The sequence below is a fragment of the Macaca fascicularis genome, chromosome 9 (assembly GCF_037993035.2).
Source record: "Macaca fascicularis isolate 582-1 chromosome 9, T2T-MFA8v1.1".
In the NCBI taxonomy this organism is placed as follows: domain Eukaryota; kingdom Metazoa; phylum Chordata; class Mammalia; order Primates; family Cercopithecidae; genus Macaca; species Macaca fascicularis.
In genome coordinates, this window is record NC_088383.1 from 83,602,497 (window position 1) to 83,621,259 (window position 18,763).

At 39.2% G+C, this 18,763-nt stretch overlaps 1 long non-coding RNA gene across 1 annotated transcript in view; it reads left to right on the top strand.

Moving 5' to 3' along the window:
* The window catches only part of LOC135964963 (uncharacterized), a 104,958-nt gene extending 94,696 nt beyond the window's left edge, over positions 1-10,262 (top strand). Inside the window, exons 2-3 of the long non-coding RNA XR_010577698.1 lie at positions 4,578-4,665; positions 10,048-10,262. This is a non-coding gene — a long non-coding RNA (uncharacterized lncRNA). The remainder of the gene's footprint in view (positions 1-4,577; positions 4,666-10,047) is intronic.
* The last annotated feature ends 8,501 nt before the right edge of the window (positions 10,263-18,763 follow it).

The following is an 18,763-nucleotide window of genomic DNA, read 5'->3' on the forward strand; positions in this document are numbered from 1 at the left end:
AGCATATGGTAGAATGCTGATTTTATTTATTTATCATTTAGTTAGTTAGTTTAGGGAGGTTTTCTGTCTTTTTCTGATGCATCTCTGTATGTGGCTAATTACAAAAGCCAGCTAGATATTTTCTTCACCAAACGAGAGCTGACTGGAAAAGACTTCTCCTCTCACATATTCATTTAGCTAACATTGACTGCGCCTCTACTACGTGCTTGTGTTTAGATCCGGGGATCCAAAGACAGATGAAACAAGGTCCTTGCCCTCCAGTGGCTCAAGGTCAAGGCGAGGGAGACATGAGAAAGTGAACATTAGCTAGGAGGGGACCCATGAGCTACATTTTGAAGGGCAGGTAGCTTTAGCTAGGTGAAGAAGGTGGGGATAAGGTTTTTTTTTTTTTTTTTAATAGACTTTATTTTTTAGGGAAATTTTAGATTTACACCAAAAATTGAGCATAAGGTAGAGAGAATTCCCATACACCCTCTGACCCTACCAAGGTGTAGACTCCCCTATTAACTACAATTGTTACAATTGATGAACCTACAATGACACATCTTTGTGACCCAGAGTCCTTAGTTTACATTAGGATTCACTCCTGGTGTTGTACGTTCTGTAGGTTTGAACAAATATATAATGACATGTATCCCCCATTATAGTATCATACAGAGTAGTTTCACTGTGCTAAAAATCCTCTGTGCTCTGCCCACTCATCCCTTCCTCCTCCCTCAGCCCTGGAAACCACTGGTCTTTTGACTGTCTCTATAGGCTTGTCTTTTCCAGAATATTGTATAGTTGGGACCATACAGTATATAGCCTTTTCAGATTGACTTCTTTTACTTAGTGATACGCATCTAAGGTTACTTCATGTTTTTTCATGGCTTGACAGCTCATTTCTCTTCAGCACTAAATAATATCCCATTCTCTGGAGGTACCACAGTTTATTAACCATTCACCTGCTGAAGGCCATCTTAGATTCTTCCAACTTTTGGCAGGGCTGGGTATTTTAAGCAGATATGCTAGGACTTGTAAGGGGGATGAGAACAAGGTCCTTTTGGAAACTTGTACTTGGTTTACAGAGTAGGGGGAAGTTTTATGCACAGTAACAGAGAAGGCTCATCCATCATCCGGGGGACCAGTCCCAAACCATGATGTGGATCCTGTCACTCTTCTACCATTATAATGTGTCATCTTGTAGAGCTTGCTTAGAAATAGATATAGGAAAATCTTACTTCATATAATTCACAAGTTTATTTGGTTAATTTTTAACGTTACTTAAAAACAAAAAGCTTCCTTTAGGGTGATTTTAAGTTATGGGTTATGTTACAAAAATTAAGTGAAGGGAAATAGTAACTGGTGGATTTGAGTAGTTTGGCCTTCTTATGACTCAAAGAATTGTTTGGTTTTGGTTTTTGGTGAGAGCTCCATTGCATACTTTGGACAGAAGCCCAACTTTGGAGGTGGCTGTTGTTGGTGGTGGTGGTAGTAATCTATCCAATTTAGCTGAACGCTGGTGAGCCACTCTCCATTTCGAAATAAACTAAATAACACGTGAGTCACTCTGAGAACATAGTCTACAGCCTCATTAACAGGAAAACAATTACTGTTCCTGTTCATTACTTCATGAACTAAGTGGAGTTTATATGACAGATGCAATTATGCCTTTAGCATGCTTGTGATCAATCTGATCAATATTTCACTTAAATAATCCAAAGGCACCTTATTTTTTTTTTCCTTGACAGACTTTATTTTATCTCGTAATGTAACAAACATTGTTTGATCTTGTGATATTCTCTCTTAAACACACTTGAGTTATTCATGAGCTCCTTCAGTAACTGTGTCCCTGAGAAAGTCAGTTGTTTACAGCTTGGCGAAGTAGCATTTTATTTCCATTTACAAAGGCACTTTGAAAGGTATAAGGTGTGATGTAAATGCCGACTATTGTTATTCTATAATTTTTTGCTCCTTCTCCCCCTTTTTTTTCAGGACAATGAAATAATTCAATATGGGGATCCCTGTTTTATACTATTGAACTATTAAGAAATCACCTCATACAGGTGTTCATATGATTTGATTCAATAATCCCATAGCTAAGGATAGTTACTAAATAGATAAATTCACAGAAATAAGTCTCTTTACCATTCACTGCTTGGTCATAATGGTGTTACTTACAATAGGGGGAAACTCAACTCAACTTGTAAGCTAACAAAGTGGAAATTCCAAACATTTAACATGATGGAAATGCTTTAATAACCAAATGTAGGAGAAAATACTATGTTGGCATTTAATATGATGGTTTTGACAGTTGGCACAGAAAGTTGGAAAGAAGTTTAGGGTAGATTGTATGAAAGAGCAGAATATGAATTGAGCCATGTACACAATCATATAGAATGGATAAGCCTATGGGAAAAATTATGACATTAGAATATAGGAGAAGGGAATTGGAAGATGGAATTTATTGTGCTATTCTTTTACTGAAATGTTTCTTAATATTGATGTGATATCTTGTCAATGATTTTAAAATTAATGCCTTATAGGCCCTTAATCTAAAAAGTGCCCACAAAATTTCATACTTGTGGCAATCTTTAAAAGAAACTAATTGCTTTGGGGTGACCAAAGGCATCATCACATTCAGAGCATATTTGTTAGATATCATTGGTTTGTGGAGGAGGATCATCAATACTTGCCCTCTAGTGGCTTAAAGTTGTAAACAAGCAATTTTGGCTTAGTTTTTGGTTGCTATTGCGAACGGTCTTGTTTGTGAGGATAAAACTGATATGGTTTGGATCTGTGTCCCCGCCAAATCTCGCGTTGAATTGTAGTCCCCAGTGTTGGAGGTAGGGCCTGGTGGGAGGTGATTGGATCATGTGGGTGGATTTCTCATGAGTGACTTAGCACCATCCTTTGGTACTGTTTTCAGTAGTGAGTGAGTTCTCAGGAGATCTGGTCATTTAAAAGTGTGTGGCACCTCCCGCTCCTTTCTCTTGCTGCTCCGGCCCTATCTGTTCCATCTGGGCCTTCCACCATGATTGTAAGTTTCCCCAAGCTTTCCCAGAAGGTGAACAGATGCCAACATCATGCTTTCTGTACAGCCTGCAGAACCGTAAGGCAATTAAACCTTGTTTCTTTATAAACTATGCAATCTCAGGTGTTTCTTTTACTTTTTTTTTCTTTTTTTTTTGAGATTGAGTCTCGCTCTGTAGCCCAGACTGGAGTGCAGTGGTGCAATCTCAGCTCACTGCAACCTCTGCCTCCTGGGTTCGGGCGATTGTCCTGCCTCAGCCTCCCAAGTAGCTGGGGTTACAGGTGCCCACCACCACACACGGCTGATTTTTGTATTTTTAGTAGAGATGGGATTTCGCCATGTTGGTCAGGCTGGTCTCAAACTCTTGACCTCAGGTGATTCATTAGCCTTGGCCTCCCAAAGTTCTGGGATTACAGGTGTGAGCCACTGTGCCCAGCCTAGGTACTTCTTTATAGCAATATGAGAACAGACTAATATAAAAACTTACTGTAAAATGAAAACTCATGTGGAGTATGTCTAAAAAGCACCATATGGTCAGTGCCTCCTACCCTAAACCTGCCCATTGTAGCTTTTTTACCCACATTTCTGAGGGCAGAGCAGCATAGACATTGGGAACCTGGCCTCTGCAATGAAAAGAACTGGCTACATGAACTGAGGTTCTGCCACGCACCCACCTGCTTGGTGACCTTAGGCACATTCTATCATTTTGCTTTCCTCATCTACTAAAGGGGGGTAATAATAATGCTACACATGCTACATGGCATGTAAAGTGCTATCATCATTACTACTTTTCCACCACTGATTCTAAAGCTCTAGTGCTGATCTTGGTGCTGGGAATGAGCAGAGAAATATAAGAGGTATAGGCTTGTAACGGGATTTTCAACTGCTTAAGGAGATAAGATATATTTCCATGCAATAATTGTGAAAATACATAGTAAATGCTATAGGAGTAATAAAATTATATATTATTGCTTCTAAGGTAGTATTTTTCACATTTTATGTCTATATTATTGGGATGCATCTAATAAGTGATAATGATTTACTATTTGGCAGCCTAATTGGCAGCATCTTTTCGTTTTTAGTGGTATATAAAATAATGGTACATCTTAAACTGATGATGTCTCAGATTCAGTAAAATGTGGTAGTTAATACATACATTACGTTTAAAAAATATTTGTCAAGGATTGGGTAAAGGGTAAAATGAGTTATAAGCTTATCAAAAAGAATCCTCAGAATAAGTTCTGTGAATTTGGGAAATAGGAAAACCATGGGAGAAATTATCAATGAATTTTAAGGCAGTGAGGTTATAAAGGATTCCCAAGGTCTGACTTGAACTAAGTTGCTCAATAAGGAGAGCAGATTTGGATAAGCTGAAAGAAGAGGGGTAGGGATTCCAGGAACAGTTGCTGTCAGTGAGTTGTGCTTGGGTTATTCATTCCTTAGTAGATTCTCTCCCATCCTTACTGATTTTTTTTTAAAGGGAGGACTTGGGACAGCTTTTCTTTAGTCTAATATCTTCTCTCATCTATTTTGCTTTTTTTTTTTTTTTTTTTTTTTGATACAGAGTCTTACTCTGGAGAGCAGTGGCGAGATCTCGGCTCACCTTCACCTCCTGGGTTCAAGCAATTCTCCCAACTCAGTCTCCCAAGTAGGTAAGCTGGGAGAATCAGGCTACTACCAGTGCACACCAGCACGTCTGGCTCATTTTTGTAGTTTTTGCTAGAGACAGGGTTTACTATGTTGGCCAGGCTGGTCTCAACTCCTGACCTCAAGTGATCCACCCACTTCGGCCTCTAAAGTGTTGGGATTACAGGCGTAAGCCACCGCATCCAGCCTATTTTGCTTTGAATTTTAATTGCTTTAAGCAAGTTTTGTTGTTATAATTGTTTTGTTTTGTTTTGATTGTTAAATGTAGGCACCACTGACATTTTAGGCTGGATAGTTCTTTGTTATAGGGGGCTTTGCTGGCATTGTGGGATGTGTCGCCTCCTCCCTGGTCTTTACCTACTGGATGCTGGTAGCACCTTCCAGTTGTGACAACTGAAAGTCTCCAGACATTGCCAAATGTTCCCTGGGGCAGGGAGTGGGGGTGCAAAATTCTCCCCAGTTGAGAAGCACTGGCTTAAAGAAAACAGTGCACCTGCCATTTTTTTTCTCTCCCCCTCTCTCTCTTGCTCTCATTCTTATTCTCTGTGTTAAGCAAGAAAAATCTAGCTTTTTTTTTTTTTTTTTTTTTTTTTTTTTACAACTTTAGAATTTGTTTTTTACAACTCTTCTATCCTGGTATTGAAGTCTTGCCAGTGGACCACAATGATGCCTTTGTAAGTCTAAAAAGCACTCGCTCATTTGCCAGTTTACCATTAATTCTTAAGTGTGATGAGGTTAGGGGGATTGGTGCCCCAGGGAGTATATTTTAAAAACTTATTATTTTGAATAATTTTAGATTTGCAGAAGAGTTGCAAAGATGGTACAGAATGTCCCCACATACCTTTCTTCCCCTCTAATGTTGGCATCTTGCATAATAACTGGCCCATTTATCAAAACTAAGATCTTAGCATCGATTGATACAATACTATTAGGTAGACTGTAGTCTTTATTGGGATTTCTTCAGTTTTTCAAAAAATGTCCTACTCTGTTTTTGTTTTTTGTTTTTTTTTTTTGTTTTTTTTGAGACGGAGTCTCGCTCTGTCGCCCAGGCTGGAGTGCAGTGGCACAATCTCGGCTCACTGCAAGCTCCGCTCCACCTCCCGGGTTCATGCCATTCTCCTGCCTCAGCTTCCCAAGTAGCTGGGACTACAGGCGCACGCCACCATGCCCGGCTAATTTTTTGTAATTTTAGTAGAGACGGGGTTTCACCATGTTAGCCAGGATGGTCTCGAACTCCTGACCTCATGATCCACCCGCCTCGGCCTCCCAAAGTGCTGGGATTACAGACGTGAGCCACCGCGCCCGGCCCCTACTCTGTTCCAAGATTCAACCTAGGATGCCTCATTGCATTTAGAAGGAGCATAGTTTTTTTTTAATGGAAAGAATATAGAATGTATTCCTGGAAAACTGCTGATTCTCAGAGAAAATCTAAAAAACATTTGCTGTAGAAAGAAATGTGAGCCACATGGACACAGGTAGAATAAATGACAGTGAGCAGACTTTTCTAAGTAGGGGCCTATCCCCATTAGCACTCACTGAGCTAAAAAGTTCCCCTATTTCTGCTTAAAATCAAAATCTTTAGCTGGAATCGACACTCTCTGAGGCAAAAACAACTATACTAGTACATATTTTTCAAATATCTGATAAATAAACTGAAGGTGGCTTTTGTCTTGACTCTCAGTCTAAGCTATCCTCATTACACATTTTTTCTACAAATGATCAATGCTAATAGACTGAACCAAAGGTACAGTCCCAAATGCTGTTTCATATTTAGGGCAAGCTGAATGGTTCTTTTCCAATTCTGGCTGACAAATACAGCATGAACACAAAGCAACATGGAAAAGATATAATCTATTGAACCTGGTAAATGTGAGTTGTAAGTAATTGCAGTTTCTTCTTAGTCTCATTTGCTGCTCAACCATTTCTCATTATGTGATCCTTTAAAGTCAACCTGATTCAGGAGCAGATCAATACTAGGGAAACCCTTTTGTCTTCTTTTAGGGCATAAAATTTAAAAGATGCTTAAGTCAATATTCCTTTTAATAATGTGTCTTACGGAAATGCCCGGGTCCCCTTTCTTGTTATATAATTAATTGAGCTGCCTGCCACCCACAAGGTATAGTCGTTGCCTCCCATAACTCTCCTTTGGCCTAATTGCCATTCTGTTTTCAGTTCTATTTGTCTTTAGATATTTCTCCCCCCGCCACCACCAATAGTGTTGGGCATGCTTTGTACTTAGTTTTATCTTGCTGTGCTTTTGCTTCTAAATGTCAGCATAATTTTTCTGTCTTATAATATTGGAGATGTTATAACCATCCATCAGCCCAATAGAAGAGCAGAAAAGATTAGATATCATTTATCTGTATTGGTTGTTCATTGTAATGACCCAGTGGACAACATGAACAGATAATCTGTTGCCTTGATGGAAACTAATTATTCTTAAGCATGACAGCATCGAAATAGCTTTTGTGACATTGTTTTTAAAAATGACGGCTACCTAGTCATTATTAGTGCAAGCCGAGGTTCAGTCGTGTTCTCTGATGATTTCCCTACATAAGCAACACTACAGCTGGGACTTTTTATTGCTGCTTCACAGGAAAAATTGAACTAAAATTCAAGAAGTTTAAAATTTCAATTGACATTCAGATACAAGGACTATCCAAAAAAATTTCCTAATGTGAAATCATTTACCTCTTCCTAAAGTAAAAGTATAATTAGAAGGTAATTTTGCTAGCTGGGATTAATATAGCTTGATTTTTATTTTGTTGCTGGATTACCAGCATAAAATCACCAGGAGGTTTGGAGAATAAAGTCACCATGAATTAAAATATATTTCATGTAGAATTTCCTAAATAAAAGCATGGCTCTATGATTAATTTTTAAAATATAACTTATCTGTATAGATGGGAAAGTTTTATTTATATTTATATGCAAACTTCAATAAAAACCTTAGAATACTGACATATTTAGATTGCTATATACTATTCCTAAAACACTTTAGAAGCTTAATTCATATTCTGAGATCGTATTTGTATTACTGACACTACTAATAACCGAGTCAAGATTTATGTATTATTATTACTGGGCCATAGTAGAGATGCAGCTTCACTGTGTCTTAGTTTGAGAACAGAAGCAAATTAGCTTCACATGCCAATTATTTCCCTTTGTTATGACAGGTTTTGCAAAAGTTTTGGGGATGCTTTAGGTGACAATAGATCATGGATAATATATTGAAATGTATGAAATAAGCTTATAATTGCACAAGTAACATTTACTGTAAAGAAAAGTTCTTTCTGTAAAAAATTTAAACCAACTGAAGTAGGTAGAAAAAAAAGGAAAGTGTCCTTTTGCCTTCTACTTAATCTTGTTTCCTTAATCCCATTTCTTTCCTAAGAGGGTTGCTAACAATTTGGTGCCAATCTTCAATTTTTTTTCATGTACTTATGTACATGTACACACACTCAGACTCTCTCCTCATTCTCTCTCTCTCTCACACACACACACACACATACACATACACACACACAAACATGCCCATCTATGGATTTGTTTTTTTTTTTTTTTTGAGACAGAATACTGCTCTGTCGCCCAGGCTGGAGTGCTCTGGGCTCACTGCAACATCCGCCTCCAGGGTTCAAGCGATTCTCCTGCCTCAGCCTCCCAATAGCTGGGACTACAGGCGTGTGCCACCACAGCCAGCTGATTTTTGTATTTTTAGTAGAGACAGGGTTTCATCATGTTGGCCAGGCTGGCCTCAAACTCCTGACCTCAAATGATCCACCAGCCTCGGCCTCCCAAAGTGCTGGGATTACAAGTGTGAGCCACCACTCCCGGCCTATTTTATGGATATTCTATAGACTCTTCTGTACTTCTTTTCACTTAAAAATATGTTTTGGATATCTTTTCAAGTACATATATATGGCTTTCCTTTTTGAAAACTGGTCATATCTATTTTTAACCATTAAATCATTCAAGTACATAAATATATAGCTCTCCTTTTTGAAAACTGATCATGTCTATTTTTAGCCATTAAGTCATTCTATGAAATAAGGTTTTCTCTTTTCTATCATCCTCATCCTTTATTTTAAGAAGTCCTCTCTAGGTAAATTGGAGGAAAATCTCAATTTGAGCCCTAGCTGTTTAAGTGGTTGACTTGGGTCGATCACTTCTGAGCCAACACAAAGATGAAACTCATCCCGTGGTTAGCGAGGATGTGAGCCCCTGGTTAGGAGGCAGTGTAGGTGGGAGATTTGGCTCTGGATTCAGTTCTGACACAAAGGATCAGGTCACCCCTCTGGGCTTCAGGTTCTCAACTTGAAAATGGGAGCCAGGATGGAGCAGACTAGATTTGCTTTTGTTGCTGTCCAGATCTTACATTCTTTATTTCTGTTTTCAGAACTAACTGCTGTGTTTTGACTCAGGATAATTCTTCTGTGATTAGTAATAATTGTATGCTAGTAACAGGCAGCCAAAATTTAAAGTATAGATAGACTCAGGTCTACTTTTAAGAGCGGTGGGCATATGCGTTTGAATTTAAAAATACTGCTTGAAATGGCCTCCGTCACCACCAAGTTATGGTAGTGCTAACCAACAGGGAGAGGAACAGCTTACTCTTCTTGTTTCACCTCGCAAATCTTCATCAGAAGACTTCCTTGTTATTACAAACCTCTGAAGATCACTTTAGATATACTCTCAACTATCATTTGTAACATGTAGTTAGCTTTTGAATCTATGCTGTGCAGATGATGCTCATCAACTGGTGGCTTTTTTTTTTTTTTTTTTAAATCACATTCACTTTTAGAATGATGGATTCAAACACCATTATAGTAATGATACCTGCAGGTAACATGAATAAGCACTTACTATGTTCTAAGCCCTTTAAAAGTCACTCACAGCCAGACATGGTGGCTCACACCTGTAATCCCAGCACTTTGGGAGGCCGAGACAGGTGAATTGTTTGAGCTCAGGAGTTCGAGACCAGCCTGGGCAACATGGTGAAAGCCTTTCTCTATAAAAAAAAAATAAAAATAAAATAGAAGTAATTCACAAAAACCATATAAAATAATTTACAAATGAGGGTACTGAAACTCAGAGAAGACAGTGACTTGTCCAAAGGCACAGAGTAAGTGATAAGGCTGGGATGGAAGGGAGGAGTTAACTGAATAGTTATATAGTTATGACTGAAAATTTACCTAGTACTTAATATGGTGACATATCTGTGTGTGTGCAGACAGTAAATGCTGGTGCTTCTCATTCCTGGGATGGTGCTGTGAGGAGATGTGACTTGAAATGGTCCCCTTTTCTCAGGCACGCTCACGGAGCTGCCTATTGAAGTCAGTCCTTCAAAAAATAGATAAACAAAGCAATTCCTTATATTCTTTCTACAGCTACAGATCATTTACTCTGACTTTTACAAAGCCCTTGCCCTGGCAGACAAGCCCTGGTGTTGGAATCTGCAAAGTTGATGATTAGTCGAAACAGTCTGGACTGCATCCACAGGACATCTTGTAGCACAATCAAGTGCCACTTCATCATGCCTGGTGACAGTTTTGCCGCTAAGTCTCAGTCAGGAGCGGGGAGCCAGGGAACAGCTCAGCAGCTAATTAGACAAGGCAACGTACAAGGCAAGTACATGCCTTCTTCAATAGGCTGGAGTGGTGGATGTGTCAAACAGATCTGTCTTGCCCTCTGTGCTTTATACCCATTACTGTACCTGGTTGAACATTAACACGTGGAAATCTGCTGATTTTTTCCAATATCCTGGCCCATGCAGAGAAGGAACTGAAAAGGAACTGTATGTCTGAAAGGTAGTTCCATGCTTCATTATCCCTAAAGGCATCAATCTTAAACTCATTGTTAAAGAAGCATCACAAGATGTGGAAATGCGGTGTTCAGACCTTTTAGTGTCTCTGGCTATGATTTCCTCCCTTCCTTGTGATGTTTGTTTTGAAAAAAAGTCTAAGATGTTAAAACAAAAAAGAAAAGAAAAAGATTTTCCTGTTGAGACAAAAGCCAAGAAATTGCATGTGTTTCCTTCACTTTTGCTTCTCTGCCTCCTAAAAGATTAAGGTTAAAGAGAAAATCTGAGATTTGTGGGTGTGCTTTTCAAAAGTTGTCAAAATATAAAGGCAGATACTCCAAAAACTTTGTAAACAAATATCTGGAAATATAAAGACAATATCAGAGTATATCTAAGCATGCAACTGCAGCAGCTACAACAACACAAAGATAATTATTTTACATCAGGACAAAATACATTAATTTTTTATCTTTTTTTTTTTTTTGAGACAGGGCCTCACTGTGTTGCCCAGGTTGGAGTGCAGTGGTACAATCACAACTCACTGCAGCCTCAGTCTCCTGGGATCAGCTGATTCTGCCACCTCGGCCTCCCAGGTAGCTGGGATTATAGGCATGCATCACCATACTTGGCTAATTTTTTGTATTTTTAGTAGAGACAGAGTTTTGCCACATTGCCCGGGCTGGTCTCAAACTCCTGGACTCAAGTGATCTGCCCACCTTGGCCTCCCAAAGTGCTGGGATTATAAGCGTGAGTCACTGTGCTCAACCCAGAATATATTCTTGACCACCTAAGCAATGAAACCTATACGGTGTGTCATTCCTTAAAGATGTCGTTATGAGTGTGGTGGTGTGTGTGTGTTTTCATCAGAAAACCTCAAGTCAGTTACCACTAGCTGTGGTAGGAGGAGCAGAGGATGCAGAAACTTGAAGGAGACTCTCATAGTCACCTCGTTTAATCCCTTCACAGAGGAGAAAACTGAATGCCAGAGAAGACATATTCATTGCCACTGCTCTTTCCTGGCTCAGGGCTCGCTGCTCTTTCTATACCACCATGGTCTCACACTATAGAATTTGGGAGGTAGAACCCCTTTGTCATAGGCTCAGACACTTGGGACCAAATCTACCCCAGATTTTGAGAGCTAGAAGTGGTGGCTACAAGAGATTACTCCAGCCTTCCGCTTACAGTCTGCCTTTCCATTCACAATGATTTAATTGTGTATTTTTGGGTGAGATACTATCATCTTCTGATTGAGTAATTTCAGAGGAAAAAATGTATTCAGCAGTGAGTCATGATGTGCTTATGCTGATTTGTATACCTCTCCTCTGTGTAGCACAGTAGACCCTGCCAATCACAGAGCAAGGAGCAGTGTGGTTAGATAAGAAGCCCGGATCCAATGCTTAGTGAACATGAATACAATAATAGTAATAATAATAATAATGATAATAATGTGGTAGTTTGTTGTCTCTGGAGCTAAGTAGCTATTGTGATATGCCATCCAAGAATAGATTCCAAAATGTATGAGCATGACTGACAAGGGATAGTCTTCTTTTTATTCTTTTTAGCTTGGTAAATATATTCTCTAATCAAATGATAGTATCATCAGAATAGCTAAGGATAAAAACCACATTGATGATGAAAACTGGAGACTTGGATCTTAGATCTGCTTTCCTGATGAGTTAGCTATTTTTCTAATCACCCCCAAACACTGAATCTCTTTGGGCCTCAATTCCTTCAGATGTAAAAGGAGTGGACTGAAGCAGGCTTTATGTTGAAGGAGATATCTATGCCTAATGTTGAATGATCTTTGGAGTTTAAATTTCAATATTACTGCTATGAAATAGTCTTTCATTGTTTGGTTGACTTGTCTTTGTATGTCTGGGATTCAACTCAATGTGGGCTAGACTCCCCACCAGGACATACTTTTTTTTTTTTTTTTTTAAATAGAAGTGTGCTGTAAGAAAACAAATTTTAGGCTGGGTGCGGTGGCTCACGCCTGTAATCCCAGCATTTTGGGAGGCTGGGGCGGGAGGATCACCTGAGGTCAGGAGTTCAAGACCAGCCTGACCAACATGGTGAAACCCCATCTCTACTAAAAATACAAAAATTAGCTGGGTGTGGTGGCGGGTGCCTGTAATCCCAGCTACTCAGGAGGCTAAGGCAGGAGAATCACTTGAACCTGGGAGGTGGAGGTTGCAGTAAGCCGAGATCGTGCCATTGCACTCCAGCCTAGGCGAGAGAGCAAGACTCTGTCTCAAAAAAACTAAATAAATAAAAAATAAAAGAGAAAACTAATTCTAGCTTTATGAACCTAAAGTTGTGTGCTGAATTTAGATTTAGCCAAAATGAAGGGCTATGAGCAGAGGGTAACAGGTGAAGGCTGAGGGCTGGGGGTTTGGGGGTGGGAGAGAGAGATGGGAAATAAAAGCCAAGAAACCAAACTAATTACCCTCTCAGGACCTGAAAGCAGAGGTTGCACACAGGTTTTATGTTTCGGTTTTTTTGTTTGCTTTTTGGTCCATACAGTGTTCATTGGAACCATGTTGCTTAAAATAGCAAACAACAACAACAAAACCAAAGTAAATTGCCAACATGGACATACCCAAATTTTTGGCTTCTCTTGAAATGTCAGAGAGAACCCTGGGTCCTGAATTCCAGCATGCCAGCAAACTGCTGCAGGTATGCAGTGGCTACCACCTTTAGATGGGCTTATTACTCTCCTGTTTTCCACAGTCCCTGCCACTCCCTACTGCCCACATTAAGGCCTAGCGTCATTTGCCATTTATCACTGAATTTGGAATGCTATTTTTGTGTAGTAGAGTTAAGGTAAAAACAATCTATTTCTTATATTCATGTCTTCATTAAAAGTGGGAAAATAAAGCTAGACTGAGTGGGATGTGTGCTTCTCACACGCAGCCTGCTATATGTGTTGATGTTATATGCTTTTCTCCTGTAAATATCTGTGTTTTCAAGCCCTGTCCTAGCTTAAGCTCTGTCCCTGATTTAAGCAATAAAGAAAAAAATATCCAACTAAACTAGGGAAGCATAAAATATAAAATATTATCCCAAATCCTCTTCCTACCCCACTATATGTTCAATTTGATTGTGGCTCCTAAACCAATTTGAAGCAATCAGGGCTAGGACTGTGAGGTTCTTCTCTGTTTTGTAAGTAGGGGCTGGGGGAGAAAGTGCAGGTAAGACTGATGTGGGAGTGGAGATTCTTCCTCCGGCCTCTCTGTTGTGGAAGCCAACACATCAAGTATGCCAAGGTATGCCCTTGCAGTAAATTTGCCAGAGCAGCTACTGTCTACCAGTTAGCTTGCTCTAATTACCTGTGGTTCCCAGTTTAACCTGAAAACCTCTCCAGAGAAATGCTTTGAGGTTTGAGGTTTGCTGTCTCAAATTCTGGAAAACCTGGAAAGATTGTTGCAATGACCTTTATTAGTTGCTTCTCAGATTAGATCCACAATAGCTGTTTTGGAGTGATTTTTCACTCCAGAAAGAATACCTTGATGGTGAATCTAATTAGTATTCAAGTCTTGCACCATGCTTTTGTTCTTGCATGGCCTTTTCACTCTTACTTTTTATGTTCTTCAATTCTTTAATTAATGAGATTATGAAAATTTCAAAGAAACTATACAAATGTGGCACCATTAAAATGCTAGTATAGACTTGAAAATTGGATTATAAAATTGGGAATAAAGACAAGTCGTAGCACTTCAATTATATCCTAAGTGCAACTTAAAAATTCTATTTTATTTTCAGCTGCTCGTTTATTTCCCCAAGAGAGAAAAAAAAAATCCGGAGATATCAGGGGAGAATTGCTAAATGACTGTAGAAATTGGCTTGTTTTCTGGGACTCTTGTAGAAACACGGAAACATAGTCTTTTTGTGTGCATACTGGTGGGAACTTGATGGAGTATTTAGGTAGGGAAAAGTCAGGCTCAAGGCTCAGATAAACATCCCGATATTTCAGTACTCACCCAGTGCTTAGCCCTCTTTGCTTGGGAAACAACATGAGAACAGCTTTTGTTTTTATATTCCAGTTCATTACTGGTGGGACTTTAGCCAACTAGAAATGCTGTCAGAACAGCTTCAGAATTCAGACAAAGAATCACGTCAGTTCTTATTTTAGGCGAACTGGTTCAGCGGTTCCTCTTTCAGAGAAGTAGAGTGGGTTTCCCCTGATGAGCTTAATTGAAAGAACTTGCTTCCACTTGAAAGCTGTGATAAACATCTGGCAAAGGCAGGAGAGCTTGGAACTGTGTAGAAATCTTGGAAGAGACCAGGAGCCGGAGGCATAACTAACTAGATTTGGGGCGAGGGTCACTAGTTTCATGCCTGACTTCTCCATTCACTTGACTTTGACCTCAGACGTGACTTAGTTGTGTGTTTCCCCTCTGTTGAATGGGAATGATGAGATGATGAGTCACATTTACCACTGGAACAACTCATTGTGAATAACTAAAAAGGGCTTTGCAAGCAAAGCCTTCTATAGGGGCCTAATCATGCTAAAAGAGTTGGAAACACTTGGTGGCATACAAATGTCAAGGCAAAAACAATAAACTATAGATTTTGCCGCATAAGAAAACATGTTTCATCATGATGCCAGGACAATTGTCAGTTTTTATTATTGAAGGATACTCCATGGTAGAATAAGGAGTGTAGAAGCAGTTGGTAAGACCAAGAATATTGAAAGGGATTTTCATTCATTCATTCACTCAACATATATTTATTGAGCTCCTTCCATGAGCTATGCACTGGGTGGGAGATAGTAATTAAGGTGTGTGCAATCCTTGCCCTCATGAAGCTCACTGTCTAGTGGGGATTCAGAAAAGAAATGATAGTCAGAAGTTCTAATCCTAGTAGTGTGAGCAAACAATTTCCTGTGTCTCAATTTTTACATCTGAAAATTGGGGACCATATCCACCTCCAGGGTTCACTCAAGGATTAAGTGAGAATATTCATATAAAGTTCTTAGCCCTGTGCCTGAGAACATTGAGATCTTTATGATAATAGGGAACACCTATTGCAAATGCATTTTCTTTTTAAAAGCTAGATCTTTGTATAATTAATCATCAGAGGAATTGTTGTTTACTATAGGAAAACTTCCATGGGTAGAGGTAGGCTTGAAAAAAAATAATAAATTACCCATTTCAATAGCACCACACATAATTAGAGCCTCATGATGCCCCAGAGGCATTATGGTAGGCTTAAAAAATATGGAAGGAGGAGAGCTGGGTTCTAATCTTGGTTGTACTACCATTGACCTGTGAAATCTTGGAAAAGTCACAGCTTTATGTGTGTCAGTTTCTCCACTGATAAAATGTGTTGGTGATTATACTTATAGTTGTGGACTATTGCAATTCTAAATTTTTATAATTCTCTGTAACAAATGTTATTGAATAGTAGTCTGTGGTCAACAAAACACAGTGTGAGTGCTAATTTCTTTTAGGGGGAACTAAGATATGGGCCTATGCTAATAAGCCTTGTTTGTATGTATAGCAAAAGAATAATAGTATAAATAAGGAAAAATATTCTAGGTAAGCCAATCCTTAATAGAAAGATTAATATAGAGATAGATGTAAATAAAGATAAATATGCATGTTGCAGATTACCATGGATAGTGTTGCTTAAGAAAATTGGTAAGCAAAAAAAAAAAAAAAAAAGAAAATTGGTAAGCAAATCAGACCACTGATTGAGAATATGCCTGAGAAAAGTGGTGAGTGAACATTGAATCTTTAACTGACTAAAACTGAACCTTTTACAAAAGCTGAGATCCCATGCAATGTTTGGATAAGATAGACCATTGGTTCTCAAAGTGCAGTTTCTGGACCTGCAGCATCAGTATATCCTGGGAACTTGTTAGAAATGCAAATTATTGGCCACACCCCAGACCTAGTAAATAAGAAACTCTGAGAGTTGGGCCCAGCAATCTGTTTCACAAACCTTCCAAGTGAATCTGATGCATGCTCTAGTTTGAGAACCACTGAAACAGACTTGGGTCCAGATAAGTGGTAAAAACTAAGTAAAGAGTAGGAAGAGAAAAATAAGCTTGGGATTCATTTATTTGTTCATGTATTTACTACACATCAACAATTTGCAAAGTAATCTGCTTGATGCTATAGGGAGATGCTAAGATATACCCTGAAATAAAATGAAACAATGTCAGGATTGGCCACATCTGAGCTTGGTGAAGAAAACAGATTATGAAAAGTTAAAATTTGAAAGAGATTTTTGCTTCTCTTCCTCCAGCTAGTGATGAAACCCTGGACATACCATGTCCGGTCTCTGGCTCACAGTTTCTTCTGCTGAACTGGAATCAGGGAGACTCACTAGGAGTGAGGTGGGTTTATCAGAACCACCCAGAAGGTTGTATTCAAGACAAGAAAGCGTGTTCCACCTTGTCTTTGAGAATGTGCCGTATCCTTCAGATGAGCTGAGGTAAGGAAAACAAAAAAAGAAAACAAAAGACAAGTAGGCTAGATGCCCTTGAAGTAACCTTGACCAGGACCAGATATGACCTCAGGAAAGCAAACTGGGTGGGGAATTGTGGTGAGGAATTTTAAACATTAGATGGAGTGACCTAGAGAATGAGGCCATTTTTAGACTGAGAATAAGCCTGATAGTTCTCAATGGCCAAGAAGTAGCCTCACTTAGGGACCAGGTGCTCTGACTTGATGATTAATATTAATGAGCTTGAATTCACCTAGTGCTTTTCTTCTAAGGATCTGATCTCCATTGTTTCTTTCACTCTCTTGGCCTCTCCGTGAGATAGGCGTGGGCTGGTGCTGTTTCCCCATCTCATGGTAAACAAGAATACCAAGAAAGTGCCTTTGATTGGAGCAAGCTCAATCAGTCAACAAATATTTATTAAGTATCTGACATTGTTTCCTGGCATCCTTTTTTTAAAGGTATGCATAGGAAAATCTATCTACACATACCTTTAGGGAGTATCTATTGGGAGTATCTGTTGCAAGCTGTGTCCCTTCATTTGGCGCAATATGTAAAGAGACTCAATGAATTAAAGGAAAATTAAGATTCTATCGCTTGAGGTCAGGTGTGGTGGCTCATGCCTGTAATGCCAGCACTTTGGGAGGCTGAGGCAGGTGGATCACTTGAGACCAGGAGTTCCAAGACCATGGTGGTGGGCACCTGTAATCCCAGCTGCTAGGGAGGCTGAGGTAGGAGAATCACTTGAACCTGGGAGGCGGAGTTTGCAGTGAGCAGAGATCATGCCTCTGCACTCCAGCCTGGACAACAGAGCGAGACTCTGTCTCAAAAAAAAAAAAAAAGATTATATTGCCTGGGTAGTATCATAGTGAGGGGTAATAGTACCTTTTTTTTTTTTTTTTTTTTTTACTTTTTCAGTACTTTGCCTGCTAAGTACCATTTATGTCCCATGACTCATCCCTGCCATTCAAGGCAACTCTTCCTGGAGCCTGCTAGTGACAGGGTGTGAGGGTGGAGTGTGGTAAGGTGAGACCTCCATTAACCAGAAAAGTTGGTTAAATCAAGTTTTCCTGTTAACCAAAGTTCAATCAGAGGGAAAAAAATCAACACTGCTTGTTTAAGGTTAAAAAAAAAATCTCTAGGAACAATGAAAGAGTGCAAAACAGTTTTAAAACTGGAGGTGGGAGATCTTTGTTCTAGCACTGACGTCCAGTGACAATGTTTGACTTGTCACTTGACTCTAGGCCTTAAGTTTCTCCTCTGTAAAATGTGTAGAAGGCAGTTCCTAGGGATCTTTATGGCTCCTTTGAGTGCTCCTTTGAGGTTCTATCCTTTCTTTTTGATGGCCAGGGACAGCAGCATCCCATTATTAATTCTTATCCGGGCCTGTAGCAATAGCTGAAGAGAATGAAAGAGAATGGGCCCCGCGTGCTCTGGAAATAAGCAAAACATTTAGTGCTACCTTTTGGAAAAAAAAAATCAATGTGTAATTTATTCCAGGATATTTGGCATAGCCTCATTTTGATATATTTACAAATAAGTATATATTTGTTTGTAAGCCCAGTTATCTCAGAGTAGGAAATCAGCAAGTGATTTTAGTTTTGTTCTTTATTGCTTATTTGTTATAACTAATGAAGATATACTGTTTATGTAATAAGAAAAACAGTCAATAAAAAGGAGACATTGTGGAAATAGAACATAGATGTTAGAAGCTGAAAAAGTTTATGATTCTAGCCAGATTTGCTCATTTTCAGATTGGAAAACTGAGGACCCAAGAGATAAGTGATGTGCTCACACTCTCTCTGAACTTCCTAGAAGCAGTCTTGAGGACTACAAACCACATTTCTAGTTTG